We start from the raw sequence: 9,145 nt of genomic DNA, 5'->3' as shown, positions 1-9,145 counted from the left end.
TACACACACCGCATTGCAAGCATACACATAAGTGAAACCACCATGTGTGACAATACAAATTGTTTTCTCAAAAAACATGACCGATGGGATGGACTACACTTTTTAAATAGCAAGCAAACCACAAGCATCGTTACAAATAAACTGCATTTTTTACATAGCGAGCAAACCACAAAAAACTGGGAATTTTGCACAATATCCTGCGCCAACAGAAGCGAACAGCCTGCGATCACCGTCCTATAGAGCAGAGCAGGTAGGTACAGGGGTGTTGAAAGTGGAGGAAAATGAACCGCGCACACATGCTGGATGAGCTGAAAAAGATGCAAAGATTTCATCCATAGACTAGCCTCGCCACACACTTCTTATCCTTCCACCACCGTATGTGCCTTTTCCCTTTTATTTCTTCTTTGTGCGCACAAACAAGCTACAGCAGCAATATTCGACGGTAAAATCAGAGGAGAAAAAAGCTAAACAGTAGATACTTCATGGGACAATAGTAGTTGCTTCAAAAGTCTGCAGCGGTGAGGAATCAATTCAGAGAGGAAAAAACTAACACTTGGTCACAGGATGGAGGCAAACCTGCAGTCGGGAGCAGAAGCTATGATGTTTAGAGATAGCAGCTAGCGGCGGAGCAAGCGGAGGCCACGAGCAATGGATCAAACGACCTCCTTGGGACACCGCCACCTGCTGCTATGCTCCCGTAGCTACTGCCGCTCGCGGGACTGAGATGGATTCAGTGTGTGCAGGCGGCCGAATCGTTCAGAGCTGCATGCCCGCTCGCTCTGAGCTGCAAGACACACACACCGCACGACGCCACCCACGAAATCAAACTGCATCGGGAGCCTCGACTGTCTTCAGGCCAGCTCACAGGAGGGAAGGGGATGCAGGAGATCTCGTCGGAGATCTCACCTGAGGAACTCACTGCCCGTGGTCCGGTGGTCGGGGGACGGCCGAATCCGTGGACGGAGAGCCACCGGAGTCGTCGGCCACCACGCAGCTGAGGGGGAGGGGCGAGTGGCCAGGGGTTGGGCGGCGCTGGCTGGGGGAGTTGGTATCTAGGAGGACGGAGATGGCTCACGGTAGCCCTGGTGGCGTGGGGATCCGGCTCCCCCGCTGGCCGGCGGCGAAGCGAAGTGGTAGGAGGTAGTGGTAGGGGCCGTGATTGGAGAAGGTGGAGGGGGCCCCGCGAGCAAGGGCGACAGCAGCACGAGGCAGTGGAGGTGGTGGGGCAGTGCCCGGCGGCGGGGTTGGGGGAGGTGTGACCGGAGTAGGTGGTCGGGGTGACGAATAGAAGGTGCGATGATGCCGACCAGGAGGTAGAGGCGTCGGGGCGGCGCCGGCCGGGAGCAGGAGGAGGCGAGGAAGCCGGGATTCGTTTCGGGTAGGACGCAGCGCGCGCAGAGAAGGTGGGGAGGGTGGGGCGACTGCTCGGGTGGTGCGCATCTCGCCGGAGAAGGTGGGCCGGCTTGGATCAGGGTAGGTGGCGTGCGGGAGGTGGGGTGGGGATTGGTTGATTTTGTTCGCTTCGGGTATTAGCAGAATAAGAGGAGGTGTTAGCAGAATAAGGTCTTAAGGGGTGTTATTAGAATAGACACATCTTATATATATATATACACAATCTTTTTCTTGTAGACGTTGTTGGGCCTCCAAGTGCAGAGGTTTGTAGAACAGTAGCAAATTTCCCTTAAGTGGATGACCTAAGGTTTATCAATTCATGGGAGGCGTAGGATGAAGATGGTCTCTCTCAAACAACCCTGCAACCAAATAACAAAGAGTCTCTTGTGTCCCCAACACACCCAATATAATGGTAAATTGTATAGATGCACTAGTTCGGTGAAGAGATGGTGATACAAGTGTAATATGGATGGTAGATAAAAGTTTTTGTAATCTGAAAATATAAAAACAGCAAGATAACTAATCATAAAAGTGAGCGAAAACGGTATTGCAATGCTAGGAAACAAGGCCTAGGGTTCATATTTTCACTAGTGCAAGTTCTCTCAACAATAATAACATAATTAGATCATATAACTATCCCTCAACATGCAACAAAGAGTCACTCCAAAGTTACTAATAGCGGAGAACAAACGAAGAGATTATTGTAGGGTACGAAACCACCTTATAGTTATCCTTTCTGATCGATATATTCAAGAATCCGCAGTAAAATAACACGAAGCTATTTTTTCCGTTCAATCTATCATAGAGTTCGTACTAGAATAACACCTTAAGACACAAATCAACCAAAACCCTAATGTCACCTAGATACTCCAATGTCACCTCAAGTATCCGTGGGTATGATTATACGATATGCATCACACAATCTCGGATTCATCTATTCAACCAACACAAAGAACTTCAAAGAGTTCCCCAAAAGTTTCTACCGGAGAGTTAAGACGAAAACATGTGCCAACCCCTATGCATAAGTTCACGAGGTCACATAACTCACAAGTTGATCACCAAAACATACATCAAGTGGATCACATGATATCCCATTGTCATCACAGATAAGCACGTGCAAGACATACATCAAGTGTTCTCAAATCCTTAAAGACTCAGTCTGATAAGTTAACTTCAAAGGAAAACTCAATCCATTACAAGAGAGTAGAGGGGGAAGAAACATCATAAGATCCAACTATAATAGCAAAGCTCGCGATACATCAAGGTCGTGCCGAATCAAGAACACGAGAGCGAGAGAGAGAGAGAGAGAGAGAGAGAGAGAGAGAGAGAGAGAGAGAGAGAGATCAAACACATAGCTACTGGTACATACCCTCATCCCTGAGGGTGAACTACTCCCTCCTCGTCATGGAGAGCACTGGGATGATGAAGATGGCCACCGGAGAGGGATTCCCCCCTCCGGCAGGGTGCTGGAACAGGTCTAGATTGGTTTTCGGTGGCTACGGAGGCTTTTGGCGGTGGAACTCCCGATCTAGGTTTCTTTCTTGAAGTTTTAGGTTATATAAAAGGTGTTGGAATCAGGAACAAGGCAGGGGGGTCTCCGGGCTGTCCACGAGGTAGGGAGGCGCGCCCCCATCCTCGTGAGCAGCCCGGGACTCTTCTGGCCCAACTCTTTTACTCCTTGTCCTTCTTCTGGTCCAAAAATAAGTTCCGTGAAGTTTCAGTTCAACTTGACTCCGTTTGGTTTTCCTTTTCTGCGATACTCAAAAACAAGGAAAAAACAAAAACTGGCACTGGGCTCTAGGTGAATAGGTTAGTCCCAAAAATCATATAAAATAGCATATAAATGCATATAAAACATCCAAGGTTGATAACATAATAGCATGGAAGAATAAAAAATTATAGATATGTTGGAGACGTATCACTTGTGCACATCCATAATGGGGGCATTCTTGATAAATCTCCACCCTCGACCCCTCAGCGACCCTTGACCCTCGACCCCTCAGCGACCCTGGACCCTCTACCCCCTAGTTCCAGACCCTCGACCGCTCGGCGATCCTCGACACCCTCCTTCTTCTTCTACCTCTTCTTATTTCTTATCTCCTCTTCTTCTCCTTCTTCCTCTTCTTATTTTCCCTTTTCCTCTACTTCTTTTTCTTCTTCTTCCTTCTTCCTTCTTCCTCTTTTCTTATTTTTCCTTAATTTCCTTTTTCCTCTCCACTAACCTAAAATCTACTAACCTAAAATGCAGTAACAACAACTAACCTAAATCAACTAACTCAACATATGAATTTATAAAGTGCACTTGATATGTTTTGAGGACTCCTCCCTGCCCCCAACACGAGAACATTTTAACTTAGTAAATTTCTATGAACAAAAAAATCATTGTCGATCAAACTTAATATGAGTTTTAACATAGAACATTCATCGAGCAAGATCATCATGAACAAAAATATCACACTAATTTCTATGAAAAAAAATCTCTTCCATCTCATATCATCTATCTATCTATCTATTCTTTTAAAAGATAGCACATTTCTGTAACATCCCAAAATTCTAAATTTTGGAATATTATAATAAGTAAATAGATTTGATTGATTGTTTGTTTGTTGTGTGAATTATTGACTGAAAGTGAGTGAAATTAGAAACTTTTTGAAAGTTAAATGAGAGGGAATAAAAGGACTTTCCCAAACTTTCATTTTTGCATTTGTAATCTCCGTGAATTCAAATTCATTTCATCATAAAACCCTAGAGAGAAGATGACATGACTTCTTCCATTTAATTAAATGAAAAAGGGTTTTGAAAAGATTTGAATTTTATTTGGAAATATTTTCCAATTCAGAAACTTTAAGCAACTCTATGATTTTCATGAGAGAAGATAAAATGACTTCTTCAAAACATATGAAATATAAGTTGGAAGTTTTAAAAGAGTTAAATTCAAAATCCCATTGGAATTATTTTCAATTTGAGATTATTTGGGGTTTTATTCAAATTATTTTTCACCAAAAATGAAAATATATGGAAATTAGGGTAAAATGATTCCCTACATCAGAAAATTGGAGAGAAATAATTTTGAAATCATTTTAGTATTTTTAAAATGATTTTTATTGGATTTAATTAGAGCTATAGCAATGTTTGATTTATTTGAATTTTTGGGGATTTTACTTACGCTAGAAAAATGTTCATGTTGTAGGAAATCTTTTTCTGAAAACTTTGATATATTATATGCCTAGGTTCTATTTTATTTTTTTTGATTTATTTTTTTCGTTGTTTAAAAAAAACTCCTAGATCACCGAACTGGGTCGGCCCAGCAAATCGCCAGGCCACAGCCCAGCCAGCCCGACGCCGTACCCCGGTTGTCCCTGATACGTCTCCAACGTATCTATAATTTTTGATAGCTCCATGCTATATTATCTACTGTTTTGGGCATTATTGGGCTTTATTATCCACTTTTATATTACTTTCGGGACTAACCTATTAACCGGAGGCCCAGCCCAGATTTGCTGTTTTATGCCTATTTCAGTGTTTTGAAGAGAAGGAATATCAGACGGAGTCGAAACGGAACAAAATCAACTAGAGAAGTTATTTTTGGAACGAAAGCCACACGATGGACTTGGACCCCACGTCAAGGAAGGAAGGAGGAGCTCACGAGGGTAGGGGCACGCCCCCCTACCTCATGGGGCCCTTGTGGCTCCCCTGACGTGCTTCTTCTGCCTATATAACTCCATATACCCTAAAACTTTCAGAACAGAGAATAGATCGGGAGTTCCGCCGCCAGAAGCCTCCGTGGCCACCGAAAACCAATCTAGACCCATTCCGGCACCCTGCCGAAGGGGGAAATCCCTCTCCGGTGGCCATCTTCATCATCCCGGCGCTCTCCATGACGAGGAGGGAGTAGTTCTCCCTCGGGGCTGAGGGTATGTACCAGTAGCTATGTGTTTGATCTCTCTCTCTCTCTCTCGTGTTCTTGAGGTGATACAATCTTGATGTATTGCGAGATTTGCTATTATAGTTGGATCTTATGTTTCTCCTCCCCCTCTTCTCTCTTGTAATGAATTGAGTTTCCCCTTTGAAGTAATCTTATCGGATTGAGTCTTTAAAGACTTGAGAACACTTGATGTATGTCTTGCCGTGAATATCTGTGGTGACAATGGGATATCACGTGCCACTTGATGTATGTTTTGGTGACCAACTTGCGGGTTTCGTGACATTGGGAACCTATGCATAGGGGTTGGCACACGTTTTCGTCGTGATTCTCCGGTAGAACTTTGGGGCACTCTTTGAGGTCCTTTGTGTTGGTTGAATAGATGAATCTGAGATTGTGTGATGCATATCGTATAATCATGCCCACGGATACTTGAGGTGACATTGGAGTATCTAGGTGACATTAGGGTTTTGGTTGATTTGTGTCTTAAGGTATTATTCTAGTACGAACTCTAGGGCTGTTTGTGACACCTATAGGAATAGCCCAACGGATTGATTGGAAAGAATAACTTTGAGGTGGTTTCGTACCCTACCATAATCTCTTCGTTCTTTCTCCGCTATTAGTGACTTTGGAGTGACTCTTTGTTGGATATTGAGGGATAGTTAAGTGATCCAATTATGTTAGTATTGTTGAGGGAACTTACACTAGCGAAAGTATGAACCCTAGGCCTTATTTCCATGCATTGGAATACCGTTTACGCTCACTTTTACCATTAGTTACCTTGTTGTTTTTATACTTTCAAATTATAAAAACTATTATCTACCATCCATATACCACTTGTATCACCATCCCTTCGTCGAACTAGTGCACCTATACAATTTACCATTGTATTGGGTGTGCTGGGGACACAAGAGACTCTTGGTTATTTGGTTGCAGGGTTGCTTGAGAGAGACCATCTTCATCGTACGCCTCCTACGGATTGATAAACCTTAGGTCATCCACTTGAGGGAAATTTGCTACTGTCCTACAAACCTCTGCACTTGGAGGCCCAACAACGTCTACAAGAAGAAGGTTGTGTAGTAGACATCAGTCCTCGACCTCCAGCGGGGAGTCCGGCTCCCGCCCCACACCGCCGGCGCCGCCGTCTCCGCCCCGGTCCCCTCTACCGCCTCAACCTCACCCCTCCTCCAAGTCTCGCTTCCATCCCCCCATATAAATACCAGACACCGGTCCCGTTCCCCTGGATCCCGCCGCCGCCCTTTTCTCCCTCAAGCCGCGCCGCCCCGCATCTCGCCGCCTGCGCCGCCGCCGCACTTCGCGCTTGCGCCGCTCCGCCGCACTTCGCCCGCGCCACCTGCGCCACCGTCCTGCGCTCCGCCTCGCCGGAGCTCGCCGATCCACCGCTGCCGCCGGAAACCGCCGCCGCCGGTTTATTTCTCGAACCGATACAAAACCGTTAACTCGTCCGGTTTTTAATTATAGGTTGGTTTTTACTTATTATATCGGTTTATTTTCTACGTTAATTTAATTAGTAAACGTTCGTTATGTTAGCTTTTGCAGTGAACGAGTTCGTCCTTTAGTTCTACTTAGCGAACGTTCGTTCGATAGGATTTTTCTTTTTCTTTTTAATTTCGGCCAGGGACCTATCTGTAGTTTTTTTTACAAATTAGTCCCTAGTCTTAAAACGATCACTACTTTTTGCCCGTTAGTCAGAATTAGATGAAACCAACGCCCACTTCTTCGTTATGATCTCCTCTAACCAGTAAAACAACTTAAACATATTTTTGAAAGTTTTAAAATTTGAATTCAAACAGTTTTGTATTAGAACTTCGTTTGGTCGTAACTTGAGTTTTATAACTCCGATTTAGTTGATTCTTTTTGCAAATTAAAGCTCTTGACCTAAACTTTTTGATAAGGCCAAATACACATAATTTTGGTATTGTTAGAAATTGTTTTATGTTGCAAGAGTTATTTGCTTGGTTTGAAGTTTTCCGAATTGTTTTCTTCGTTCTTTCTGATTTTTGGAGTGATTGCTTATGTGTGATTGCTATTGCTTGCTCACGATAGATTGACCGAAGTGTGACGAGTAGAATTATTAGAAGTTATGAGTGCGAATCATCTTCATCAATAGTACAAGGCAAGTTCACACTGTGATCATACTTTTCATACCCAGTTTTTATGCATTAGTTTCAACCCTCGAACATTGCATGAGTAGGACTTGTTACCATGTGGGTATTGGGAAGTAGTTGATGAGGTAGGAACCTATTGTCCTTTATATCAAACCCCTGGGAGTTACTTCCACGTTATGCTTATACTGCTATGCTATGCTCGTAGACGTGGTTTGGTTTGAGTGATTCATGACAGATGTGAGAGGTATTATTAATGGTTAACTTAAGGTGGCTACTTTAATACACATCTGGGTGGATTGGTTGGGGCACCCTGGAGCACCCAGTGGTTTGCCCGGGCACCTGGAGAACCCAGTGCTTGCTCAAGGGGATCCCGAAGGACCCGTGTGATCACCCTATGGATTGCCACCCAGGCTCAAAGGGATCATAAGATTATTCATGCTAGAAACTTTCGTGTGCAGCCACAAGCTATTATGGGCTCTAGCATAGTTGAGTATGTTGCATAACCTCTTTCGGTGGTAGGCTAGCAGATGTAGGGGAAAGTAGGTGTAACTGTCTACCCAGAGTAAAGAGTTAATGTTTCAGAAAGACTGTGTCTCGGTCATCCGTTTCTCAAACACCATGTAGTGCGAGAAAACCAACGGAGGAGATTGAGTCTTGTAGGGAAAAGTAGGTGTAACTGTCTACCTAGAGTAAAGAGTTAATGTTTCAGAAAGACTGTGTCTCGGTCATCCGTTTCTCAAACACCATGTAGTGCGAGAAAACCAACGGAGGAGATCGAGTCTTGTAGGGAAAAGTGCGCAAACCTCTGCAGAGTGTACAAACTAATCATGATTAGCCGTGTCCCCGATTATGGACATCTTGAGTATCTGGTTCTTGAATTATTGGTTTGATCTCATCACTCTATTTAATTAATTAATCTGATTGGGTTAATGATTATTCTAATTGGGATTGAGTTGGAGGAACCTTCTCAATAATTTCAACAAACTTTGTAGTTAAATAAAATATATTCCTTTGTTGTAGGGAAAATTTGGCTTTTCGCAAAAACATGATAACCATAGAGCTTTTCCACCAGCCAAATATGCATGTAGTGATAGTTATTGTTCATCAGTATCCTATGGTGTGAATTTGCCAGTACATTCAATGTACTGACCCTTTGTGGCTGCAACGTCTCATGTTGCAGGATTATCTTACGACGAGTAAGTGATACGTTAGGGTTACGATTTCTACACTCAACTTTGCCGTTGGTGTTGATGGGAATCCACAACCTTGTTGTTACTTCCGCTATTTGGATTGAGGTAATAGTATTTACGTTACTTTATATATGTGATTTACCTCTGTTATAAATCCTCGAGTACTGTGTGTGTCAGCATACCGATCCAGGGATGACACTTAAGCACAGAGACTTAACCGTCTAAGGTCGGGTCGATACAAGATGGTATCAGAGCACATGTTGACTGTAGGACGTGACCCCTAGAAACTGGCAAGCCCATAGGAAAAGATTTTTCTCTACAACTTCATTTTCAAAAAGATCTTTTACCTCTCTTCTCTTTTGAGATTATTCAAATATTCCCTTTTAGTGAGACTATACCCCTTTGCCCTTTTGACCACGCGAAGATTCAGCTGATGAGACCACTCCGAGAAGGACAAGATATCGGACAACTAAGATCATTTCGGAATGAAGAGGATTTCATCGTGCATTATA

At 43.7% G+C, this 9,145-nt stretch overlaps 1 long non-coding RNA gene across 1 annotated transcript; it reads right to left on the bottom strand.

Annotated features, from left to right (window-relative positions):
- LOC119332150 lies at positions 1–1,465 on the bottom strand. The gene is made up of 2 exons (XR_005160832.1): positions 577–1,465; positions 1–421 (listed from the first exon to the last, which is right to left on the bottom strand). It is a non-coding gene; the product is annotated as an uncharacterized LOC119332150 (long non-coding RNA).
- Between the last annotated feature and the right edge of the window lie 7,680 nt (positions 1,466–9,145).

This window comes from Triticum dicoccoides, chromosome 7A, assembly GCF_002162155.2.
Source record: "Triticum dicoccoides isolate Atlit2015 ecotype Zavitan chromosome 7A, WEW_v2.0, whole genome shotgun sequence".
Classification (NCBI taxonomy): Eukaryota; Viridiplantae; Streptophyta; class Magnoliopsida; order Poales; family Poaceae; genus Triticum; species Triticum dicoccoides.
Note: the sequence above shows the minus strand (reverse complement) of the source record. Positions and strands in the feature narration are given on the sequence as shown.